Source organism: Bos taurus, chromosome 14, assembly GCF_002263795.3.
Source record: "Bos taurus isolate L1 Dominette 01449 registration number 42190680 breed Hereford chromosome 14, ARS-UCD2.0, whole genome shotgun sequence".
Lineage (NCBI taxonomy): Eukaryota > Metazoa > Chordata > Mammalia > Artiodactyla > Bovidae > Bos > Bos taurus.
In genome coordinates this window covers 16,921,236-16,946,391 of record NC_037341.1, presented here as the reverse complement: position 1 = coordinate 16,946,391, position 25,156 = coordinate 16,921,236, and the positions used below count along the sequence as shown (strand labels likewise).

The following is a 25,156-nucleotide window of genomic DNA, read 5'->3' as shown; positions in this document are numbered from 1 at the left end:
CCAGGGGATCTTCCTGACCCAGGGGTCAAATCCCCATCTCCTGTGTCTCCTGCATCAGGCAGATTCTTTACCGCTGAGCCACCAGGGAAGCCTTTAGTCAGCTGTTACCAGGAAGCAGCTAGCTTTCCTTTTGCAGAAACTAATGAGTAGAACTGGACACAATGGAAAGGAGCACCAGTTGATTTCCCAAACACGACGCTTGCCTTTCTCCTGACCCTCAGATTCCCCGGGTCCTACCTGCAGCTCCAGCACTCATCAGCAGAATAATTTTGGTTGTGACCCTTCAGCTTTGCTTTTTTTTTCTTTCACATTTGTTTTAAATTGGAGGATAATTGCTTTACAGTGTCGTGTTGGTTTCTGCCATACAACGTGAATTAGTCATAACCAAAGGTTCGTCTAGTCAAGGCTATGGTTTTTCCTATGGTCATGTATGGATGTGAGAGTTGGACTGTGAAGAAGGCTGAGCACCGAAGAATTGATGCTTTTGAACTGTGGTGTTGGAGAAGACTCTTGAGAGTCCTTTGGACTGCAAGGAGATCCAACCAGTCCATTCTGAAGGAGATCAGCCCTGGGATTTCTTTGGAAGGAATGATGCTAAAGCTGAAACTCCAGTACTTTGGCCACCTCATGAGAAGAGCTGACTCATTGGAAAAGACTCTGATGCCGGGAGGGATTGGGGGCAAGAGGAGAAGGGGACGACAGAGGATGAGATGGCTGGATGGCATAACTGACTCGATGGACGTGAGTCTCAGTGAACTCCGGGAGTTGGTGACAGACAGGGAGGCCTGGCGTGCTGTGATTCATGGGGTCGCAAAGAGTCAGACACGACTGAGCGACTGATCTGATCTGATCTGATCTGATCTGATGTATATAAACAGAGGGGATGCTCCCAGAGGCCCTTCTGTCAGTTTCCCCACACTGGCTTCCCCCAGAAAGGCCACCATCCCTGATTCTCTTCTCAGTTAATCACTTTATGATTTGGGGCTGTTACATATAAACCTCAGTTTCCTCAGCTCTAAAATGGAGATTATTCCAGTAGCTGCTTTCTGGATTGTTGTGAAGCTGAAGAAATTTACAGAAGGGTTTAGCATAGTGCCTGACACGTGGATTCTGCTCAGTAAATGTTACCTGTTGTCACCATCCTCACCTGCCATCATCATCTTGCCACCACCTCTAGGATGTGACTTTCTTGTATCCTTGAGAGGGGCCAAGTAATTAACATGCATGAATTTGTGCCATAGATTTCAAGACCCCAACTGTCCCCAGTTCATTGCAATTCTCCTCCATCCCACCCTCTCCCCCCACCACGCACACACACACACACACACTCACATATGTGCTCATTTGTGGCAAATCTGAGCAACTTCAGACACGGTGAGCTCTCCTGAAATATCACAGTGGGACCCTGGTGCACCGTTCAGGTAATGTGCTGTGTCATGGTTAAATTCAGGCAGTGCCGTTCTGAAAAGATGCTCAGCTGCTCACATACCCCGGTGGTAGACAACAGAGTGGGCATTGTTCTGGGTATGACAGGGTAGTTTCTTTTGTAGTTGAAAAAGAGAAAGTCCTCTCGATTCCCCGCCCCCACCCTCCATCAAATAGGTTGTGATTTTAACAACATCCACCCCAATCTGTTTCCTGTTTCTGTGCTTGAAGTCATGCATTTAAGATGGGTTGATTGGCAGTGGGATGTGTATGTGTGTGTGTGTGTGTGTGTGTGTGTCTCCTACACACACACGTGTAGCAGACCCCCAAGAAGAAAAACTGTCTTGGCAACAGTCCATCATGTTCCACCCAAACTTTAAAAGGGAATCAAAAAAGACCAGAGTCAGAATCAAGTTTTCTTGCTGACACCTCTCTTTACCCGCCACCCCACCCCTGGTGAACAGTTTACCTGTTAAAAGCCACAGTTCACACACTTTCTTCCTCTTCCTGCCCTCCTCTTGTCCCCTAGCACTGAAACGCTTAGTGGGGATTAAATCTTATTACAGTGTTTCAGTGCAACAGTATTTACCATGTGAAACCTGTAGCGAATGAAATGCGTGTGCTGTTCATTCATGGGGGATCGATATGAAGGAATGTGGCCCAGGCATTCACTCGCTTTGGTATAAGAGGCTCAGAGTAGACTTTAGAGGTGCACAGGCTTGGTTTGGGATGGAGAAGTTCAAAGCACCTGCTGGGTTTACTTTCCTGGATTTAAAGCCACGCCTGGTTCACCTTTCAGGGGGAAATTAGCAAAACCCTGGGAACTGTTTGCTGTCAGGCTCCGGGCAGGGAGTGGATTCCTGTGTTCCTGGGGCCTCGAAGGGTGGCCAGGCTGATTTAGCTCTTTCTCTGGGAGGGAATGCTCCCTGTCGGGGGCCCAGAACAGACTCTGTGGGAGAGAAAAGTAGCCTGCTGTTGAGAAGGGTAGAGAGAAAAAATGAATGAGATTTCCTGGGATGGTTGGATGCCTGCACCTGCGGCTTCTGGACTCCAAACCAGCTGCAGAAAACCGAGGAAGGACCAGATTCTACACAGAGCAGGCTGCAGGCACACATGCAGGGGTAGTGCTAGCATGACGGTTTAAATCACTGTTGCAGAAAGGCAGGAGAACCAGTCCTCCGCGGGGCCGCCATTTGTATCCCTCAGAAGCATCTCCCCCCACCCCAGGCCCCTGACCCCAGCTGTGTCCACTCTGGCTGGTGAGATTGAATAGAATACAAAGTCCCCTGCCCTCCCCAGACACACCACAAACACAGTGCCCCCATCTTCAGAGCAGCAAGAGCATCCAAAAATTGGGTACCTACTGTGTGCCAGGCACCCTGCTGAACGTGCTCTCTTCACTGTGTCCTTCAGAGTGACTCTGAGGAGGGCATCCAGGGCCACGGTGGAGCCTCATCTTAAAGACCAAAGGAGACCAAAGCGCAGAGCAGTCAGGTGCTTGGTCTCAGAGAGGAGGTAGCCGAGATTCGCATTCACATCCGCCTGATGCTAAAGCCGATACTCTTATGCATCACCAGGTCTTTATATGTATATGTAACTATGTTTATGTATCTATTTTTGGCAGTGCTGGGTCTTCCTCGCTGCGGGTCTTTAGATTGGGTGAGCAGGGGCTACTCTCTAGTGCGGTACTCGGGCTTCTCGTTGCAGTGGCTTCTTTTGTTGTGGAGCAAGGGTTCTAGAGCACACGGACTTCAGTGGTTGCGGCTCCTGGACTCTAGAGCACAGGCTCAGTAGTTGTGACACTTGGACTTAGTTGCTCCGCAGCATGTAGGATCTTCCCGGATCAGGGATCGAACTTGTGTCTCCTGCATCAGTAGGCTGATTCTGTACCACTGAACCACCAGGAGAGTCCCTCACCAGGTCTTTCTGATGTCTTCTGGAGGCCTGGAACTATATGGAGGGAGAAGGGACAGTTTTAGAATGAGTTTCTGGACAGTCTGACAGCTTTTCTGCTAAAGGAATGTAGGGGTCAGTGTACGCAGGCGCGCACGCGCACGAGAGTGTGTGTGTGTGTGTGTGTGTGTGTGTGGTGTAAGATTAGTTAAAACAGAAGAGAATTCCAGATCTGTGCCTGTTATCCTTAGCCACCCAAACCCCACTCCCAAGACAATTCTAAGCGTCTGTCAGTGTCTACACCAGAACATTCTCCAGGGGGCATGCCACCCTCTCCTCCCTGGCTCTGGCAAGAGAAGGAATCCCAGTGGGCTGACAGCTGAGAGATGGAGACGGAGGAGAAGCTGGGTGCTACTTTCAGGATGCTAAACAGCCTTGCCAGCCAGTGGGGGCAGGAGGTAGGGGGAGCAGGCGTTGGGAGGGTGGAGAATGGCTGGGTTGCTGTTTTTATACAATAAAAGAGGATCATTGTAATTGGGAGCCCTTGAATCATAACACGTCTGCCCATGGTTCTTTCCAGCTGCAGAGCCATTTAGTTAAATAGCACACAGAAAACTCCTTTCAGCTGACATTACTTTCCTGCTGTTCTTAAACTACAAGACCGGGCTGAATCACTCAAACGAAAAAGCCATCTCAGGCTCCCTTAGCCCCTGTGGGTATGCAGAGCTCCCATGGAATCTTCCTGGCCTGTGCAGGAGGACATTGAGAAATTATTTTCCTGTGCAATGCACCCTTGTCTTTTGAGGAGCAGCATCTTTAAGGTATTTGCAACCCAGTCTGGTCAGAGCTGGATATTGCACATGGCCAAGTTGTTTAGGATGGGTGGTGGCCCAGAGAGGGTAGGGAAAGGCCTCACAATGACAGGGGCTAGAGGAGGCAGGGCGTGTGGACTGACAGCCAGAAGATGGAAAAAGAGACCGCCCCCACCTCCCAGCCCAGAAGCGAGGGGAAGGGATGCTGGTGGCTCCAGACAGGAGCAGAGAGGAGCACAGGCCCTCACCAAACCTCCCCTGATGGAGAGCACCGAGGCGGCATTATCCTATAGAACGGCCTGGAATTTAATTGATTCTAAGCATGCAGTGAATTTCTGCCAGAGCCACACAGTTCAGGAGAACTGGAAGACTTCAGGTCATTTCCAAGAGCAGAGAATCCTGGGTGCAGGGAGCCACAGAACAGAAAGGGTTTGGATCACTGGTGGGTTAATGGGAGACCCTCCAAAGATGGGGGGCTGCAGTCAACACTGTGAGATTGAACGTGGCCTGACTTCAGCACTTTTAGAAACGGGATTTATTGTAAAAAGTCTAATGTCCTCTGTTGTCCCCAGAGGGGGATATTGGGAGGATGAGAATAATAGCAGCATGGTGCGTGAGTAGGATCAAGGAGTGTTCTAGCAGGAAGGAAGTTTCGGGGTTGCCTGCTCCAACTTAGGGAAACTGAGGCCCAGAGAAATGAGGGAATTGACCCAAGGATGCCCAATCATATGGCAGCGCGTGACTTTTCCTCTTCTGCGCTGGCTAGTTTACTTCCTCTGTCCAATCAGCAGACACTCACTGAGCACCTGCCAGGGGAAGAAAACAGCATCCCTGCTCTCAGGAAGGTCATGGTCACTTGGCACTTAGCAGCAACTGCTTCCTGACATCAGAGGCACAGGGCCTGAGTGCTTTCTGTGGGCTAGCGCATGGCACTTCTGGGAGATGGGAGGACTCTGTTATCCCCATTTAATCGATAAAAAAGCACAGAGGGGGGAAGTCCTTTGTCCAAGGTTTCTGGAAGCCAGGCAGTCCTACACCACACCTAGTGCTCTTAAGGCTCGGGCTCGTGCACGTGTGTCCCCTCCTACCCTCTGTCCACCTGCGGCTCCAGCAAGAGGGCTGGGGCCCCACCCCACTGATTAGCGCCCTGGGGGCGGAGCCACCAGCCCTCGCTAAGGATAACACAGGGATGGGTGTGTGTTCAGAGCTCGATGAAGGGCCTTCTCCTGCATGGGGGTTGTTCCCGATGTATTGAATGTCAACTGTGCATAGGCTCTGTGCCCCTCACACCTCACGTCATAGCCCAGGTCATCTGTACGGCAGCCCTGCTGAGCAGATAGTGGGGAGGGCAGAGCCGGAACTCCAGCACACATCCGTACAACCCAAGACAAGAACAGTTGCAGCTACATCGGGCAGGCATGCTGCAGCCGGAAGATGCTGATTGGGAGTCCTGGGTGGGCAGGCCACTTAGGGACACAGCATCGCTGGTGATGGGCCAGTTTCTTTTTCTGTAAAACTAAAGGTCTCTAAAAATAAACGAACTTGGAGGCACTTTGGGCAACTTTCAGTTGAGAAACAGATACTTATTTAATTTAAGTATAATAAAAAGTCCCAAGTGCTGTGTGTTGGGCCCTGGGCATCTCTGTAGCATAGATGTTAGTACTAGTCACATTTTAAAAAGTAATTTGAGAATAGCATTGAAACATGTATATTATCATATGTGAAACATTTCCGGTCCAGGTTTTATGCATGAGACAAGGTGCTCAGGACTGGTGCACTGGGATGACCCTGAGGGGTGGGAGGAGGGGGGTTCAGAATGGGGGACAGATGTACACCCATGGCTGATTCATGTCAATGTATGGCAAAACCCACTACAATATTGTAAAGTAATTAGCCTCCAATTAAAATAAATAAATTTTAAAACATAAATAGCTTCACATCCACCCATTTAAAATATACATTCTACTGACTTTTAGTGTATCTACAGAGCTATGCATCCATCACTAGGGTCTAATCTTCGAACATTCCCATCATCCCAAACAGAGATCCTGTGCCCCTTGCCAGTCATTCTCCATCCTTGTCTCCCTCGCCAACTCTAGACAACCACTAATCTTTCTGCCTGTATAGCTTCGCCTTTACTGACGTTTCATATAGAAGGATTCATAAAGTACGTGGTCTTTCATATGCTTCTTTGACTTAGCATGTTTTTGCGGTTCCTCCATGTCACAGCATGCAACAGGACTGCATATTACTTCATGGCTAAATGATATTCCATTGCATCCGTATACCACCTGGGGCTGCCATAGCCAAATACCCCAGACTGGGTGGCTTAAAGGACAGACATTTATCTTGTCACAGATCTAGAGGCTGAAAGTCCAAGCTCAAGGTGTCAGCAGGTTTGGTGGCTCACAAGGCCTCTCTCATTGGCTTGCAGCCGCTGCCTTCTCTCCACATCCTTGCATAGCCTTTTCTCTGCGCATGTGCCTCCATAGTGTCTCTTTTGAGTGTTCAGTTTCCTCTTTTTGTGAGGATTGGACTAGAGTCCACCCTTACAGCTTCATGTTAACTTAATCACCTCTTTGAAGGCCTTGACTCACATTCTGGGAATAGGGCTTTAGCTAATGAATTTGGGCAGGACACAGTTCATATCATACCACAGTGGTGTCGTGGGCCGTTTTGTTTATTCGGTGACCTGCTGCTGGGCAGTTGGGTTGTGTCTCCGTCTGCCCATTATAATAACGTTGCTGTATCTGTGTGCAGTCTCTGTGTGGACATGCGTTTTCATTTCTCTTAGGTGGCTATCTGTGTGTGGAAGTGCTGGGTTTTGTGTTTAACGTTTTGAGACACTGCCACACCATTCTGGCTGTTTCCGTTTTACATTCCCACCAGCAGTGTATGGGGATTCTGATTTCTCCATATCTTCCCCCACCTCCTGGTATTACCAGAAGCTCCGTTTTACAGGTGAGGAAACTGAGGCACCGGGTGGGGAAGGTCAATCACAGGGCTAGAGAGGAAAGGAAACAGGCTTTGCACACACACACACCACACACACCAGTCTGACCAGTTCCCTACCCAGGCCTGGGACTGATTAGCAAATGAGTCCCTAGTGTGTGGCATCTTTGATGGCGCTTGCTCTCAGGGTCAGCAAGTGCAGGCTCAGCACCCAAGAGGGAGGGGGTGCCTCCTTAAACGTTGCATCCTGGTTTGCTACTTGCCTCACCTTTGTCCTGACCCAGCCGCCACCCTGCTCTTGTGTGTGGGGTTCTGTGCTCCATGTCAGGGTTGGGGAGGGATGAGGGTGGGGACACTAAAGACAAAGACACCATCCCTTCCTGGGAGGGGTCCTCAGTCTGGCTGGAGAATTTGTGCATTTGCATCTCCACACAGTGAGCCGACCTGGACCTGCGGAGGCAGAGTCCCTGCACACAGGGTTGCTGTGCAAGATCACAGGGGCTCGTACCTGTGAGAGACTTCCCTGGTGGCTCAGTGGTAAAGAACCCACCTGCCAATGCAGGAGATGCAAGTTCAGTCCCTGGGTCGGGAAGATCCCCCTAGAGGAGGGCACTGCAACCCACTGCAGTGTTCTTGCCTAGGAAAGCCCATGGACAGAGAAGTCAGACAGGCTACAGTCCATACGGTCACAAAGAGCTGGACCCAGCTGAGCGACTACATAACAACCACAAACGCCTGTGAGGGACTGAGCACAGCACCCAGCACCCAGGCAGCGCCTGGAAATGCTGACCAGCACCGTGGCGTTGGCACAGACGCACCTCACACCTGCGTCTGTGAGGCTGCCCGTGAGTCACTGTGGTTGAGGGAGGGCCTGATGCTTTGGGTCTGTGACTGGCAGCCTCATCCCCACCCCTCGGGAGAGCCGTCACCCAGCGACCAGAGAGTGACCTGAAATGAAGGAACCTGACCATCCACGCCCTCTGCGGACCTGCTCCGCCTATCCTGGGAGTGGTGGGTCCATCCACAGAGCCCAGCACTGGCTCTCTTTCACCTCTCGCGTTTCCTGGCTGGGCCGCAGGCACTCCCAAGTCTGGCTCTGTTACCACCAAAGCCAGAGTGCAATTCCTGTGCTCGCAGGTTGAGAAAGTACTTGATGGATAGTACCTGTGGGGATCAGGGTGAGGCAGGGAAGGGATGTTCTTTCAGGGTTGGGGAGGCATATGATTGATCCTAGTAGGATATTTGGGGACTCAATTTCAAGATATCTGGATATAGAAGATGTTTCAGTGATAGAAATGACGAGAGACTTCTTGCTCTGTTTGGTCAAAGGCCACATTGATTCTGCACATGGCTTAAATAGACTCACCTCTCTTAATAGTTTTTCTTGGAACATAATTGCTTTATAATGTTGTGTTAGTTTCTGGCGTACAACAACATGAATCAGCTGTACATATACATATATCCCATCCCTCTTGAGCCTCCCTCCCACCACACCCCCATCCCACCCCTCTTGGTCATCACAGCACCAAGCTGAGCTCCCTGCGCTCTACAGCAGCTTCCCGCTAGTTATCTGTTTTACACATGGTCGTGTAAATGTCAGTGCTGCGCTCCCAATCCGTCTGTCCCATGCTCCCTCTCCCCTCCTCTGTCCACATATCTGTTCTCTACATCCTGTATCTGTATTCCTGACCTGCAAATAGCTTCATGTGTACCTTTTTCCTAGATTCCATATATATGCATTAATATATGTATTTGTTTTTAATCTTTCTGAATTACTTCATTCTGTATGACAGACTCCACATCTCTACAAATGACCCAACTTCGTTCCTTTTTATGGCTGGGTAATATTCCATTGAAAATATGTACCGTATCTTCTTTATCCATTCATTTGTTGATGGACATCTAGGACTGATGTTGAAGCTGAAACTCCAATATTTTGGCCACCTGATGCAAAGAACTGACTCATTTGAAAAGACCCTGATGCTGGGAAAGATTGAAGGCGGGAGGAGAAGGGGACGACAGAGGATGAGATAGTTGGATGGCATCACTGACTCAATGGACATGAGTTTGAGTAAACTCTGGGCATTGGTGATGGACAGGGAGGCCTGGCGTGCTGTAGTTCATGGGGTCACAAAGAGTCAGACAGGACTGAGCGACTGAACTGACTGAACTGAGCTTGCTTCCTTGTCCTAACTATTGTAAATAGTGCTACAGTGAACACTGAGGTATGTGTGTCTTCCTGAATTATGGTTCTCTCAGGGTATATGCTCAGTAGTGGCATTTCTGACTCAGTGGTCCTGCCTTGGGGGACGGCGGCTTGCTGGCAGTTCAGACCTCCTGGCTAGCGCCCTCATAGCTCTGCACGTGCACCATGCCAGCCACACAGCTGCATGGAGCCTGGGTGGCCTGTGCTGTGGTGTCTCTGTGTGTCTCGCCAGTGGTCTCAGGTACGTTCTGGCACTGTGACAAGACCTCTGTCTTGCTGGACACAGGCATTTACACTTTGATCCCCACACCCCCACGCCCATCCCCTGCTACCTGAACACCTAGCTCTGGTTGAGTGGTGGCTCAGTAACCACTGCTCAGTTGATAAACAGAATCGAATAAAATATAATCTGTATGTGTGTTGAGATAGGAGTGGGGAGTCATACTGGGTCTGACTACCCAAAAATGAACAGAAATTTTTCTGGAGTTGGTTTTTCAGTAAGAGAGAAGGAGGAAGTCTTAAGGGAAGGAATACGTGTCATGGCCGATGTCACCATTCCCTCCCCGCCTCCACTCCAATGACATGTGGCTCTAAAACACCAAATCTGATCGTGTCCCACTGACCTCCGAAAACCTCCCAGGAGTCATAAACCCAAATGCTCTTAGGGGGTTTTCAGGCAACAGAAACAAGTAAAGGAGTCAGTTGTAGGACAGTAGGAAGTGATTGTGCATGCTAAGTCGCTTCAGTCCTGTCTGACTCTTTGTGACCCCATGGGCTATGGCCCGCCAGACTCCTCTGTCTATAGGATTCTCCAGGCAAGAATACTGGAGTGGGTTGCCATTTCCTTCTCCAAGGGATCGTCCCAATGCAGGGATTGAACCCATTTCTCTTGTGTCTCCTGTTAGCAGGGAGGTTCTGTACCAATAGCATCACCTGGGAAGTGGTAGGTAGTAGATCAAAGTAGAAAGCACATGTCCAGCTGAAAGGCACTCAAACACCCCAAATCAAAACCATTTGAGTGGACTTTCCTGTCCATGCCAAGGACTGCTGTTTAATAACTTCTGACCCATAGAACCAAGTCCAGATTCTTTGAGAGCTGACCTCTACCCACCAGACATATTTTGCCATAACCGCTTCCCACTCCACCATGTGCCCCACACTTCAGCCATTCAAGGCTGAGCCCTGAACCCCGCATGCTCCACCTTCTTTCCCTTTTCTTTCCTTTTCTACATGTAGGTCCTTCTCCCCAGCAAGACTAATCCCCCAGACTTACCCGTTCCCTGGTGGCTCAGACAGTAAAGAATCTGCCTGCAGTCAAACCTGCAGGAGACCTGGGTTTGATCCCTGGGTCAGAAAGATTGCTTGGAGAAGGGAATGGCAACTCACTCCACTATGCTTGCCTGGAGAACCCCATGGAAAGAAGAACCTGGCGGGCTACAGCTCATGGTGTCAGACACAACTGAGCGACTAACACTTTCACTCATTCCTGCCCTGGAAATAACTGCTTAGAAATCCTAGCATGTGGATTTTGACCTTTTTGCACCTCTGTCTCCCTGAAAAACCGTGGACCAACCTCCGCCCCAAAGGAGAGTTTCCTCTTTGTCTTCATGTTCCCAGCACCAACCCAGAGCTGGCCCCGTGAGCAGGTTCCAAATGACTGTCCCTCGAGTGACTGGTTGGTTCTACAAATGAGTGAATGATCATCGGGCCTGTTTGGGAGCCTGTGCTCTGGGTCAGAAGGAGGTAAAGTAGCAGTTGCTACCCGCTGCTGCCCCTAGTGGCTGGCGTTGCCAGTGCCTGGAAGGACAGTCACTGGACCATTTCGTCACAGGAAGCTGGCCAGACGGCTTCCGTCCCAGGCTGCCTTTGTCCCAGGTTTGGGGGCCTCTTGGCCAAATTCTGACGATCTGCGGGCCTCCCTGGCTCCGCCCAGCTGCCTCATCTGAACATCTGGCCTCTGTGCGCATCCTGGGTGCGCTTCTTTCCTCTGACGTGGTGGCAACCTTTGTTTCCTTCCAGGAAGACCGTGTCCACTGTCCTGTGTGGCACCCAGAGCAATACCGCAGGATCTTTCTACCACTTCCAATAGTAAACAAACTCTTTTTTTTTTTTTTTTTTGGCCAAGTCTGAACTTGAAACCAAACTCTAAAGGTGGTAGAAAGAAGGACACGCATTGATTGAATGCCTGCTGTATGCCAGCTATTGAGCCAAGCATGTTGTCTAACCTACCTTATTTAATTTCTTTCATTCCCCCAGCGACGCCACTTGGTAGAAATTTTTATACATTCGACATCTGAGGAAAGTGAGCCTTTATGAAATTAACTTGATTTAAAGCCAGACCTGAGTGATCTCAGAGCCCAGGTACTTGCCACCCTACAGAGCTGGTGTGTTAGTTAGAGGTTATGAAGACTCTGTGTTGAGTGCCTCAGTGAGTGGGATACGCAGACGTGGACCCTGCATTTCCTTCCAGAGTTTACTATTTTGATTATAAAAGGCTGCATGGCTAGAGTGAGTAACAGAGGCATCTTTTCTCTTTCCTTTAGAAGGCGCTTCCTGGCACTAACACAGATCCTCATTCTCAAGAAATGTCCTCATGCAGTATTTTAAAAAAAGAATTGTATTTATTTACTTATTTTTGGGTTGAGCTGGGCTTTTGTTGCTGCCCAGACTTTAGCTGCAGCAAGCAGGAGCCACTCTCCAGTTGCGGTGTACGGGCTTCTCATGTCGGTGGCTTCTCTTGGGGCTGAGCATGGGCTCTAGGGTGTGCAGGCTTCAGTAGTTGTGGTTCTTGGGCTCTGGACCACAGGCTCAGTAACTGGTGCACACGCTTAGTCGCTTCATGGCACGTGGGATCTTCCCAGACCAGGGATCAAACCCACGTCTCCTGCTTTGGCAGGCGGATTCTTTCTCACTGAGCCACCAGGGAAGCTCCCTTACACAGTTTTGTCACCAATTTATTTTCCTCTACGGAGGGAAGAAAAAAATATATTTGTCTCAAGAGAGATGGCCAGTTTACTAAATCTTACAGGATCATCTAACGGGTTAGGAAAAATAATTGTTGAGATTTAAATTATGTGTGTGTGTGTGTGTGTATAATAGAGAATAACTGGCCTGTGACAGACAGGCATGAATGCTCGAGAACAAGCACTGAGTAAGATGTGTTAGTAGTCAGGTTAGGCTAAGCTATGATGCAGTGACAAATAAACCCTGATATCCTACTGGTTTAACCAAACAAGGATTATTTCTTACTTTCATGAAATGCATCAAAGGGCAAGAGCTCTTCAAGGTAGCTGTGACTTAGGGATCCAGGCAAGCTGAATTTTTTTTGGCCCCATCATTTCAAATTGGCTTTCAGGCTCCTAGAGAGGAAAAGAAGACTAAAGAGTCGCATATACCCTCTTTAAACGTGTCAGTTCTGCTCACACGACCCTGCCTAACTGTAGGGAGTCTGGAAGAGCACAGGGGAACACATGGATGTTTGTCAAGTAGGATGAGTCTCTATCCAGCAAAGTCCTGGGCTCACTGGCGGTGTTGAGTCTCATGGAGTAAAGATTACCAGTAGCAAAGCCCCAAGCTGAACAGAACTTCCTGCCACTTAGTCGAATGCCACTTCTAGCTCTAAGAACAGTGTCCAATTGTCCTGCCCAATGGTATGTGAGGAAGTGGTCCTGATGATCCAAAAGACCACGAAACATAAATTTTTTTTTTGCAGCATATTTATTTTTCTTACATTTTGTGGAGTACTAATCCAACTTGGTTCTGCCTTAAGCATCCAGTCTGGCACAAAGGAAATTAAAATTTAATGAGGCCCTAATTACTGCCAAGCATGAATGCTACTGAGTACAGGAGTAACTCTAATGGCTGGTGTTTACCATGAGTGAGCATGCATTGTGCCAGGTGGATTCTCAGCACTGGTGGACGAATTTATATACTCCCCCACCTCCCCTCGGAGGACCTGACCATTCCTTTCCTCCCGAGAAAGGCCTGGTTATCTGCATGTAATAGATGAGGAAATTGAGCCTTGGAAGATGAAGGAACACAGCCAGGAAGGGATAGAGCTTGCTGAGCAGGATTGTTGTTGTTGTTGTTCAGTCCCTAAGTCGTGTCCGGCTCTTTGTGACCCCACGGACTGGATCACACCAGACTCCTCTGTCTTCCGCTATCTCCCAAAGTTTGCTCACGTTCACGTCCACTGAGTCAGTGATGCTGTCCAACCGGCTCATCTTCTGTTGCCCTCTTCTTTTTCGAGCAGGATAGCTGATAGCCAGCACTTGACTCGTGAGATTGGGAGTGTGTGGGGGATGCAGGAAAGGCCAGGGATTAAATATTAGTGTCATTTGGGAAAGTAGTTGAAAGCTTTTTGTGGATTCAGCTATGCATATACATTCCAGCATCACCGACTCAATGGACATGAGTTTGAGCAAGCTCCGGAAGTTGGTGATGGGCAGGGAAGCCTGGCGTGTTGCAGTCCATGGGATTGCAAAGAGTCGGACACGACTCAGTGACTGAACTGAACTGATACATTCCGGGGGAGGTGAAGGCAGTGTCAGAAGTGTTCTGGGTGTTGGACACTTTGGTTATTCATACAACATGTATTCCAGCTCCTACTATGTGACAGGCACCATGCAAAACACTAGGAATGCTACGGTGGTGAAAAAGATTCTACTTCAATCTAGATTTATTTTTCTATGAAACTTTCTAGATTTATTAAATGTATTTTTAAATTAATTTTTAAAATATTTTTATTTATTTGGCTACACCAGGCATTCTTTGTGGCATTAAGAATCTTTAGTTATGGCATATGGGATCTAGTCCCCCAACCAAGGATCGAACTCAGGACTCCTGCTTTGGGAACACGGAGTCTTACCCACTGAACCACCAAGGAAGTCCATAAAAGTCCTTGAAAAGTAACTTAAGAACCTTGATCCTAACATCCTGCCCAGGAATGGCCATGTGTTTGAATCTTAGCTCTGAAAACACTGAATGTAGCCCCTGGGGCTCTGCTCAGAAAATAAATACCCTCTTCAACAAGTGGATCCCATAGTCAACCAGCCAAGCATTTGTTGGTTATCACCTTTGCATAGTTCCTGTCTTGAACAGTCAGCCAACCAATATGAACCCGTAGCCTCCAAGATCATCTAGTCCAACCCTCTGAGGTCTTACAGGAGAGGAAACCCAGGGTTGTAAAAAGCTGAAGGCCCTTCAGCTACTTTAAAAGGTTTCAATGTCAAATCTGGCTCCAGAATGATGCAATGAAACCAAAAGCGCTCCTCTCTCCTCTACACTTACATTCGGGAATGTTAAGATAGAGTGTTTCACCTCTCTGAGCTCTTAACACCTTTGCCCATAAGCCTTTCCACCAGCCCAGAGCGCCCAGGGCAGGAGAGCTAACAAGCCCGTCTCCCCACCCAACTCCTAGGTTTAAGCGGGAGGAAGTGAAGACATTCTTCCCTCCGTTACAGAAGGTAAATAACACATGCAACATCAAGTTCCCAGCAATGGGAACTGGACTAGAACCCTGTGCATTTTGCTTGTGCTTCATTTTTTTCTTTCTTTTTTTCTTTTTCAGTACTAGAATTTCATGCCAAGTTCTCTGACCAAGTTACTCACTTCAGATTGGAGCAGGGGTGGGGCAGGTAGAAGAGATATAAATCCAGAGAAATCTATTAAATATCGTTTTGGTGAACTTCACATTTTGTAGCTGGTCTGATGTCCAATAAATCCTAGTGTGTCCTGGTTACCTCTGTGGGGTAGAGGGCTTGGTTGGAGTGAGGCTGGTTGTCCAAGGAGGGAGCCGGACGGTGCCCAGTCTTTCTACTGGGAGAAGCTCTCGTTCTCAGCGACCCTGCTGGATGCTGATGTGTGGTCAACTTTTTGTTTCTCACCTTCTGGTTGAGTCCCAACCACCTGCCTCCCACCAGCCCTCTGCCTTTGCTTTGCCTGAATAACGGCATTGGAATTTACTTTTGAGAAAAAGAAAATGCTTTTGGTTTTTGGTAGCTAGTCCAGTATAGCTGGAGTCTGTCTGTCTTGCAGTTCAGGTGACCTTGACGACAGAAGAGGCTGGTCACCACTGGGTGTCTTTCACCGTGCCCCTTTGCATCCTGCTCTCTTCCTCTGTCCTGGGTTCATATAGAACTAGTTGCCGGCGTCATGGTGGCCCCCTAACTTTTCTGCTCTGCTCGGTGCCCACAGAGGAAGCTAGCGTGGGGCCTGTAACCCTTGGCTTCTGCAAAAACAGTGGGAGGGTGGAGGGGGAGGTGGTGTCTGGATCCTGGATGGCACAGTGGAGCCCCCAAGCTGTCATGGCCACCCCTGTGCTCAGTAAATATTTGTGGAATTCCTGAGGCAGGCAGCACCAGTGGGCCCACCCTGACCCTTATCTGGGAGGTGAGCTGTTGGAGATTTGACATTCCGTCGTTTGTTCTGGCAGCTGATGAAACGTCTTTGCACCACATGCTCTCCGGCACCCAAAGTGCAGGTTAACGGTGAAAGGCTTACATTAATCGTGAGAATAGCTAGTGGTCACTTAGCTATTAGTTGTTTTTTTTTTTCCTGAAGGGGGCCAGGAGATGAAAATCCTATTAAACTCCAAGAGCTAAAGAACAAATAACTTGTTTTGTTTTGTTTTTCCCCCTTTCAAAACCGTGTGGGAGGCTTGCCTGAAAGACTTAGAAAAACAAAACAAAAACCTACGACTGGAAGTTGTATCGTGTGTAGATAGGTGCGCACACACACAAACAGAACTAAAACAGCACAGCTGGGGAGATGAATATTTTTGAGTCTTTTCTTTGCTGGTGCCTAGGTATTTGTAACCAACTTTAACAGCAGAAAATAGACATTACGGCTGATAGTCTGTTTTAGAAGTTCCACGTTGTAGACCTCCAACTCTGTAAATCAAGGCTTTCAAGGAATGAAAAGACTAGACATTGGTGGTTGAAAATAACAATGCGTAGAAAAATTCCTGCCCCTGGGTTTGCAGGGAGGGTTTACTTATTGCAAATTGCCTACTTCATTCTGGCTGTCTGTAATAAAACTCTCAGAGCAGCATGGGCAGGTTGTCATTTTTAGCAAAACAATTAATTAAACATATTCCAGCACATTTCCCCCATAATGCCCCCTTCTTGTGAAATGGAGTGTCGGAAGTTGGGTCTGACAGCTGTCCTCACGAGCAGGTTTTTTGACCCGGGGCTGCTGTCTGGGGACTCTGGGAACCGAGGGCGGTGTTTTCAGCTCAGAGGAGAACTCTACAGACTAAGGGAGCAGAGCTGTTCAGCTGCGTCCTCCGAACCCCAGAGGCACACTTGGAGGAAGGTGGCTGCCACTTCCCAGCCTTCTCTGCCTTCCCGTTTGGAAGAGTCGATGTGGAACTTTCCCACTCTTCTGGCACGAGTATGTGTCCTTAAAGAAATTCCATACACAGGTGAGGGTCGGGAGGCCTGGGGTCTCGAGCTGCCTGCTGACTCTGAAGGGGCCATCCGCTCCCTCTCTGGCCACAGGGTCCCTGCTCGTCAAGAGGACGTGGGCTCACAGCCTGGGGGTCACTGTTCCTCGCAGGGGTCTGGCGCTTGGGTTCCCTCTGCCCGCCCTGGGCTGGCAGGGCTTCTACAGGTCAGGCTGCCTGTCAGAGGCCCGCTGCCACCCTGGCTGCCTCAGCGGAGCCTGTTGACTCAGATCTTTCTGGAAGCCTTGAACGTTAAGAAACTGCCCAGGGAACTGGTGTGACGTTTCCTCGGGAAGCCCCCTCGTGTGTGGAGCGGGAAGGCTGCTGTGTGCAGCTCTGGAGGCGGTGGGCCTGGGACAGATTTACAGGGAAGAAGGAAGAAAAGGGGAAGAGAAGGGGCAGCTGGTGGGAGGGGGTGGGGGGGGAGCGGGGCTGGCATGCTCTCAGGGCCCAGTGCCTGCTCGAAAAGTTAATGGGCCGGCTCAGTGAGGGTGAAGGGGGAAAGTTGGCCTGCCGGCCGCCCTCCCAGCCCTCGGCCTCTGGAATGCTCTGTTTATTTACGGCTCCGTGGAAGCCTGATGCCTGTTTCTCTTGGGAAATCACTTCTTCCAGGGCTATGGGAGACTAGCAGGATGTCTCCAGAGAAATCTCTCCCCCAGCCCACCAGCTGGAGCATTTGGGGGACTGGGGGAAGGCCGAGGGAGATGCTTTCGGAGAGAGGAGGAAGGGAGCCCGCAGGTGGAGGTGGGGGGCTTCCAAGCGGTCCGGCTGAACGAAGACCCTCTGCTTCCCTCTTTCCGATTCTGAGCCTGGGAAGGGGGTGGGGACTCCGGGCTCTGGGGACTTAAAAGTGAAAGCAGCCAAGCAAAAGCCCCCACCGGATTTCCCTCACCCTTCCCCCGCCCAGCCCAGCAAACAACCCCCAAATGACACCCCGGAGCAGAGGTGTGAGAGCTCGCAGGGGGCGTGAGCTAGACTTGGCGGTTTAACCATCTGGCGTCTTTCTGCGCTAGGCTGTGACGGTGGCTCTGGGCGCAGCTCACACTCCGTGCTCCTCCTGGCCCACTCCGGGAACGGGCTGGACCTCAGTCCGCTGTCATCTGCACAGGGAGGTGCTCTCTGCTCCCCGTCATCCCCCCACAGCAGGATTTCTTCACCTCACTGCTGGTGACCCTTGGGGACAGGCCTCCTGTGCGTTACAGGGTGTTGGTACTAGGAGCGCCTTCCCTCCAGTTCCCTTCAAAAGCCTCTCCAGGTGTTGCCAGATGTCTCAAGGGAGCAAAACTGTCCCATCCTTTCTTCCCCTTCTATTGAGGACCACAGGCTAAATCACATCCTCTGTTTTATCTTCATCTCGGCCCTCTTCACTCTCTGAAAAAATGATCTTACTTTTAAAAAAAAAACAAAAAACTTTTTATTTTATATTGGAGTGTAGCTGATTAACAGTGTTGTGATGGTTTCAGTGAACAGCAAAGGGACTCAAGCCATACATACGCATGTATCCACAACCCACTTGGGTACTCTTGCTGAGAATTCCATGGACGAAGAGCCGGGTAGGAAATCCATGGAGCCGCAAAGAATCAACACGACTGAGCAACTAACTTTCACTTTCATTCTCCCCAACCCCCCCCTCCCATCCAGGCTGCCACATAACACTGAGCAGAGTTCCCTGTGCTATAGAGTAGGTCCTTGTTGGTTATCTATTTTATTAATAAATATAGCAGTGTGCACATGTCCATCCCAAACTCCCTATCTCTTCCCCCTTTCTTTCCCCACTGGCGGCCATAAGTTTGTCCTCTAAGTCTGTGAGCCTGTTTCTATTTACTTATTTCTGTTTATATTTATTTTCAGTTCAGTTCTATGTAAATAAGTTCATTTGTATCATGAAATGATCTTACTTTTCTTTTTTCCACTGGATCCCTCTGGTGCACAGCCCAGAAGCACATTATATTCACCTGAGAAACATATATTACCATATGTAAAATAGATAGCCAATAGGAATTTGCTGTACAACTCAGGGAACCCAAACTGGGGTTCAGTAACAACCTAGAGGGGTAGGATGGGAGGAGGCAGGTGGGAGGGATGTTCAAGTGGGAGGGGACATGGGTGGACCTATGGCTGATTCATGTTGATGTTTGGTAGAAACCAACACAATACTGTAAAGCAATTATCCTTCAAATAAAAGTAAATGTTCGACAAACGTTCATGAAGTGCTTGCTCTGTGCCAGGTGTGGTGCTAAATATACAGGAAATGCAAAGTTGAGCAAAACATGACCCCCATCTTTTAGGCACCTCCAGTCCCCTGGGAGGCACAAAAATGCAAAAACATAAGGTTGCCCTTATCATTGCTAGACTGGAGGTATGTGAACAGCAGTTAAAACTTAGAGTAAGCAGTTCCTTAAAAGACTCTAGAGAGGAACCTAGTTTCTCTCCATGAGGTGTCTTACTTACATTTCACACTTGCACATCATCACAACCTTGCATAGTAAGTGTGGCCCCCATTTCCCAGATGAACAAACCGAGGTACTGCATAACTGCTGATAGGGGCCACCTGCCTGCATGTGGCCCAGCCTGGACTCTAACCCAGGTGTGCCTCTCTCGAAAGCCCACATTCTTTCCAGCACATGACGCTGCATCCAGAGCTGAGGCTCGAACAAAGGATCCTGAATTCTCTTGCGCACACAGCCTGCAAGTAGGATCGATCCTGTCTGCCATTAACCACCGACTGACTCTGTTTCCTGCCCATGAAAGGCTACCCCTGAAGTCCCTTAATTCTGTACTCTTTCATTCTGTGAAACCAAGAATTGGACTGTCTTCGTCTGGGTTTCCCAGAAGCACCCCCGCCAAGACAAAAATCTAGATGTATGCTGTTTATCTGAGAAGTGAAGGAACCTGGAGCATTTTCAAGAAAGTTACCACTGAGGGCAACTGGGACTTCATCCCATGGGGACCTCTGGCCACCTGATGGCTGAGACCTGTGTGGTATTTACTCACCAGCTTCCATCAGCCACGGCTGTGGGGTACTCCCCAGGGAGCCAATTCTTCTGTGCTTCAGGCCGCCCATCAGGAAGCAAAGGGGACCTGGAACCAGAGACCCCAAGCAAGGAAACCCAGGTGTCAGCAGTTGGAAGGAAGGCTGCGGTGCAGTCGAGCGGGAAGGACAAGGGAACATGGGCGGGGTGTGGGCAACATCTGCTCAAAGGAACAGCTGTCCACTCTCATTCTCTTTTTTTAGTTCTCAGTCTCATTTATGGAGCACCTATGGAATGCAGGGGCTTCCCTGGTGGCTCAGACAGTAAACAATGCCTGCAATGCAAGAGACCCGGGTTTGATCCATGGGTTGGTAAGATCCCCTGGAGAAGGGCATGGCAACCCACTTCAGTATTCTTGCTGGAGAATCCCATGGACAGAGGAGTCTGGCGGGCCACAGTCTGTGGGGTTGCAAAGAGTCAGACACGACGGAGTGACTAAGCACACAAATGTTTACAAGAGTGCTATAAAAGAATAATAATATTGCATACAGAGCTTCAGGCTAAGTTTGACATAGAAAGACGTTCTGTTCTGATGGAGCTGGCCATCATGGGAGGATGACCAGAGCACTTCCTGTCCAAACATCAGCACCAAAATGTCTCAGGTCTCAGCTTCAGCTCGGGGGTCACACCTCCTCCTCGTCAGGACAAATACCCCTCTCTTTTCTTCACCTCCCCCTCGAGTTCTCTGCTTCAGGACTTTGGAACTGCTTGCAGCTCCTGATAAAGCTCCTCCTCTCTGACTGTCCTCCCTCTGAACCCTTATGCCTTCCAGTTCCTCTCCCTCTGGAATAACCCCCACCCCCGCCTCTTTATGAGTCAGGTTAATATCACCTCCTCTGGGAAGCCCTCTCTGACTAAGTCCAGTCCCAGGTGCCCTTGGCCCTTTGCCAGGGTCACTGTTCTTACTCCTGTCAAAGTAGTCATCGCTGCAAGACTCTCATTACCTTTCCTCTGTAAACCCTGGGGAAGTCAGGGATGCATGTGCCATTAACACTGGGCATTAAAGCCACGCCTGGGCATGAAAACTCATCCTGAAGTTGAAACTCAGCTTAACTGCTTCCTAACTGTAGGGCTTCGGAGAAGGCGATGGCACCCCACTCCAGTACTCTTGCCTGGAAAATCCCATGGACGGAGGAGCCTGGTGGGCTGCAGTCCAGGGGGTCGCTAAGAGTTGGACATGACTGAGCGACTTCCCTTTCACTTTTCACTTTCATGCATTGGAGAAGGAAATGGCAACCCACTCGAGTGTTCCTGCCTGGAGAATCCCAGGGGGAGCCTGGTAGGCTGCCGTCTATGGGGTCGCACAGAGTCAGACATGGCTGAAGTGACTTAGCAGCAGCAGCAACTGTGGGGCTTGGGTTGAACTTTAAGCTTCAGTTTTCCTATCCTTAAAAATGGGCACAATAATGCTTCTTTCATCAGTGGGTAGTGGGAGGCAGGGAGATGTTTATAAGCATTAGAGAAAATTCTTGAAAAACTGAAAAAACAAAAACACAGTATGTACAAGTGTCTGAGTTAGGGTCCCAGCAGGTAATGGGGAGGTAAGGGGAGCTAATGAATGTTTATTGACAGGCGGGTGGGCAGGCTTACGCAGGGCCAACAAGACACGGGGAAGCCCTGGGCTAGCAACAGCTGTGGGCCCTGCCTCCTCTACACCTGATGGGGCAGGAGGCCTCTGGAACTCAAGAGCAGGGTAGCTGGAGCAGAATGGCCATGTTAGTTCTTCCTCCAGATAATAAGGATTAGTAAGAACTAACATTTACTATGGCCAGCACTGTTCTAAACATGTTAATTCATTTAAGCCACATTCATGGGGTAAATGTTACTGTTTGACCCAGTTGGCAGATGGGAAAATTGAGGCATGAGTTCTTTTTTTATTTTCTGGATCCCACAGTGGGACGCCACTCACCTGGACACAGTGGTTAAGGACCGCACTGAGACAGTCCATGGGGTCACGGAGCAGGGTGAAGGGGGGAAAGCGGGCCTGCAGGGGAAAGGGAGGAGATCCAGCACCACGGGTGACTGGTGAGTGCAGGGCTAACTGCTAGTGCTGCCACTATAATTGTCGTCGTCGTCGCATCATCAAAGCGTGGGGCTGTGCCTGGCCCCTGGGCGGCTCAGATAGTTTCCACTGGAACAAATGAACCACCTTCCTGCTAACTACAAATAATGGCAATGTGGCCCTCAATAGCATATGTGTTGAGTAGTATAATTGAAAATATTATCCCTTCATGGGGCTTCCCAGGTGGCGCTAGCGGTAAAGAACCCGCCTGCCAATGCAGGAGATACGGGTTCGATCCCTGGGTTGGGAGATCCCCTGGAGGAGGGCATGGCCACCCACTCCAGTATTCTTGCCTGGAGAATCCCCATGGACAGAGGAACCTGGCGGGTCACAGTCCATAGAGTCGCAGAGAGTCAGACATGAACGAAGTGACCTAACACAACATCCCTTTACACTTCTGGTAATGTAGGAAATGGTTCATGCCTAAGAGTTTTAATACTGTTGACTCAGCGAATTCTTTTTGCCATTTATTCAGGATTTTCAGACTTTATGGGAAGGAAAGCAAAACACCACCATCAGTGTTATAGGCAGAAACAGAAAAGTAGGTTTTTCCATTCGAGGTGAAACGTTAGGCACTTGGAGGTGGCTTTTGGATTTAGGTTGAGAATTTAACACTCCTGCCTGCGGCCACCTGGAAACCACAGGTGATGCCCTGCCCAGCGGGCACCTCACCGTAAGGAGCAAGTTCATGGTGCTAATACACACGACGCAGGGTTTATAGGGTGTAGGAGGCCAGGCTGGCCACCCGAGGCTTAGGAACAACAGCTGACACTCGCCGTGTGCTCCCACAGGCCAGGTCTTCTCCTGAGATGTTAGCAGGGTTTTCTCATCCAATTCCCATGACTACCTTCTACAGTGGGTTCTGTTATTAGCCCCATTTTTCAAATGAGGAAACCGAAGACCAAGGAGACTAGACAGTTTGCCCAAAGTCATCCAGGTAGTAAGTGGAAGACGCCTAATTCAAGTCCAGAGTCTGATGTTGGGAACTTGGGAGACCTTTCAACTGCAGTGCTGATCACTTCTCTGTTAGAGAGTGGTGGAGAGGCCTTGGCTTCAGCCCTTATTTTACAAAGGAGGCTTAGAGAGGTACAGTGATTTACCCAAAGATACCCAGCCTTAGCAGGAAAGTTTAAATGCGTCTTCATGACTGCTTCTGACTCTGTGCCATCCTGCCCCCTTGGGCAGGTCACTTTTTTTTCTACTTACTCATCTGTAAAATGGGACTAATAATTACACTATTTTTAGTTTACTTATTTTTAATTGAAGGATATTTACAATATTGTGTTGGTTTCTGCCATATATCAACATGGATCAACCTTAGGTACACATATGTCCCTTCCTTCTTGAGCCTTCCTCCCACCTCCCACCCCATCTCACACTTCTAGGTCATCACAGAGGCCCAGTCTGAGTTCCCTGAGTAATAATTATACTTTGAAGAGATACGATCATTTCGGTCCTTACTCCTCTTAGATACAAGGACACCATACGATGTGTATTGACACCTTGAGTAAACTGCAAGACGCTCAGCAACAACAACAGTACTGATAAATAACAATAGTATGCCTGGAGCCCTGGTTCTGGTCAGTAGAGTTCAGAGCTCTCATCTGTTAACCCTCGTCATTCATAATCCATAATTCTCACTACACTCCTTCCCGGTTTACAGTTGAAGAATCAGCTACAGAGAAAGGAATAACTTGCCAGGTTACCAAAGCTAGTGAGCAAGTGCCACTACTAAGATTGGAACCTGACTAGTCTGGGTTGGTGCTTTTAACCAGTAGCTGTATTATCAACAGATATTGTCCATATTGTAACGCTTTCCACTGCAAATGCATGAAACCAGAGAAAGCCATTTCTTCATGAACCTCATGAGGGTTCTTTCTTGCAATGTCCCAGTGGAGATGGTGATAAATGCTGCACAGGCTATCTTTTAGGATAAGAGACAGGAAGATATGAGGTTCCTGGAGAGGAATATAAGGGTCCCAGAGACTCGCCCTGTGATGTCACGTTGGCCGTTGTATCATAACAGAAAGGGCAGAGATGTCTGAAGTGGCTGGAGGAGATCAGGCCCAGAGAGACTAGAAAGAAGAGCTGAAAACAGACCTCCCAGGAAGAAAGACAGCTCATGTGTGTAATCCCATGATGTCATTTAGTTGTGTCTTCCACATGTGATTTTGGACAACAGGTGACCTTAGGAGCCATCCTGGGCCCATATGACCTGAGCCACATCCTTTACTCGGCTCCAGATGTGTCAGCCACAGAGCCTCAAATTTTAAGAGCAGACCCTGGAGGGAGGCAGATGTGAGTCTGAGTCCTGGCTCCACCCCTTTCCAGCTGTGTGACCCGAGGCTACCCCACCCTGTCATCATCTGTGCAGAGAGGTAATAATTCTGTCTGCATCATCAGTCTTTTGGAAGGTTAAGAGAAACCCTGCACTCAGAGAAGTCACCACCAAAAGAACTGGAAAACAGATTTGCTTTTGCGGGGTGGCTAATTTGTATTATAAGCTGGTGGTTTTTATGATCAACCTCTGTAGTTATTTGATTTCTTGACCATAAGCAAGTATTTCTTTGCAAAAAAAAAAAAATATATATATATATATATATATTTTAAAGCACTTTAAGAGATCATGAAAGTCAGCACCACACGAAATGCTTGACAAATAGTAGGAGCTTAATAAGTGCAGGCTGTTGATGTCTGTGTGCTCTGACGGCTCTCTGTCAGTATTGCCCGGATGCTTCAGGAAGGCTTGCTGGGGGTTGCTGTTTCTGCACAGTGCCGCCAGTGCCCCAGAATTACAGTGGGAAAGGCGAACCTGCCAGCTTGAGACCTCTTCTTGCCAAATGGATCGTCTCGCTCCCTTAGCCTGTGCCATTGTCGCCTCCCTGCCACTGACCTGCTGGTGGGCAATGTCTTACTCCAGGTCTAACCTTCTACCTGGACTCAGCTAGTGTGATCTTAGCTGCTTTAAACCTCTTGGTTCCTGGGCTGTTTCCAAGGCTGTTTTGCCAGAGCTTAGAGAGGGCAGAGGGGCTTCCCAGGCGGCTTAGTGGTAAAGAAATCCGCCCGTTAAGCAGGAGATGTGTGTTCGATCCCTAGGCCGGGAAAATGCCCTGCAGAAGGAAATGATAACCCACTCCAGTATTCTTGCCTGGGAAATCTCATGGACAGAGGAGCCTGGCGGGCTACAGTCCATGAGTCGCAAAGAGTCAGACATGACTTAGCAACTAAACAGCAGCAGCAGAGAGGGCACAACGGTGCTCGCTGGGATCCAGCTTCCTGGACTCCCTGGATCAGGTGGAGGCTGATTAACTTCAGGTTTTTTCATGGCTT

At 49.2% G+C, this 25,156-nt stretch overlaps 1 protein-coding gene across 3 annotated transcripts in view; it reads left to right on the top strand.

Moving 5' to 3' along the window:
• The window catches only part of ZHX2 (zinc fingers and homeoboxes 2), a 179,631-nt gene that overhangs the window by 5,390 nt on the left and 149,085 nt on the right, over window positions 1-25,156 (top strand). Inside the window, exon 1 of one of the 3 annotated variants that reach the window (XM_059893207.1) lies at window positions 1-25,156. This exon is cut by the window's left edge and continues 5,390 nt beyond it; it is cut by the window's right edge and continues 45,173 nt beyond it. The exons of the other annotated variants lie outside the window; for them this stretch is intronic. The gene's annotated coding sequence lies outside the window, so the exon portion shown is untranslated. 3 annotated transcript variants of the gene reach the window in all.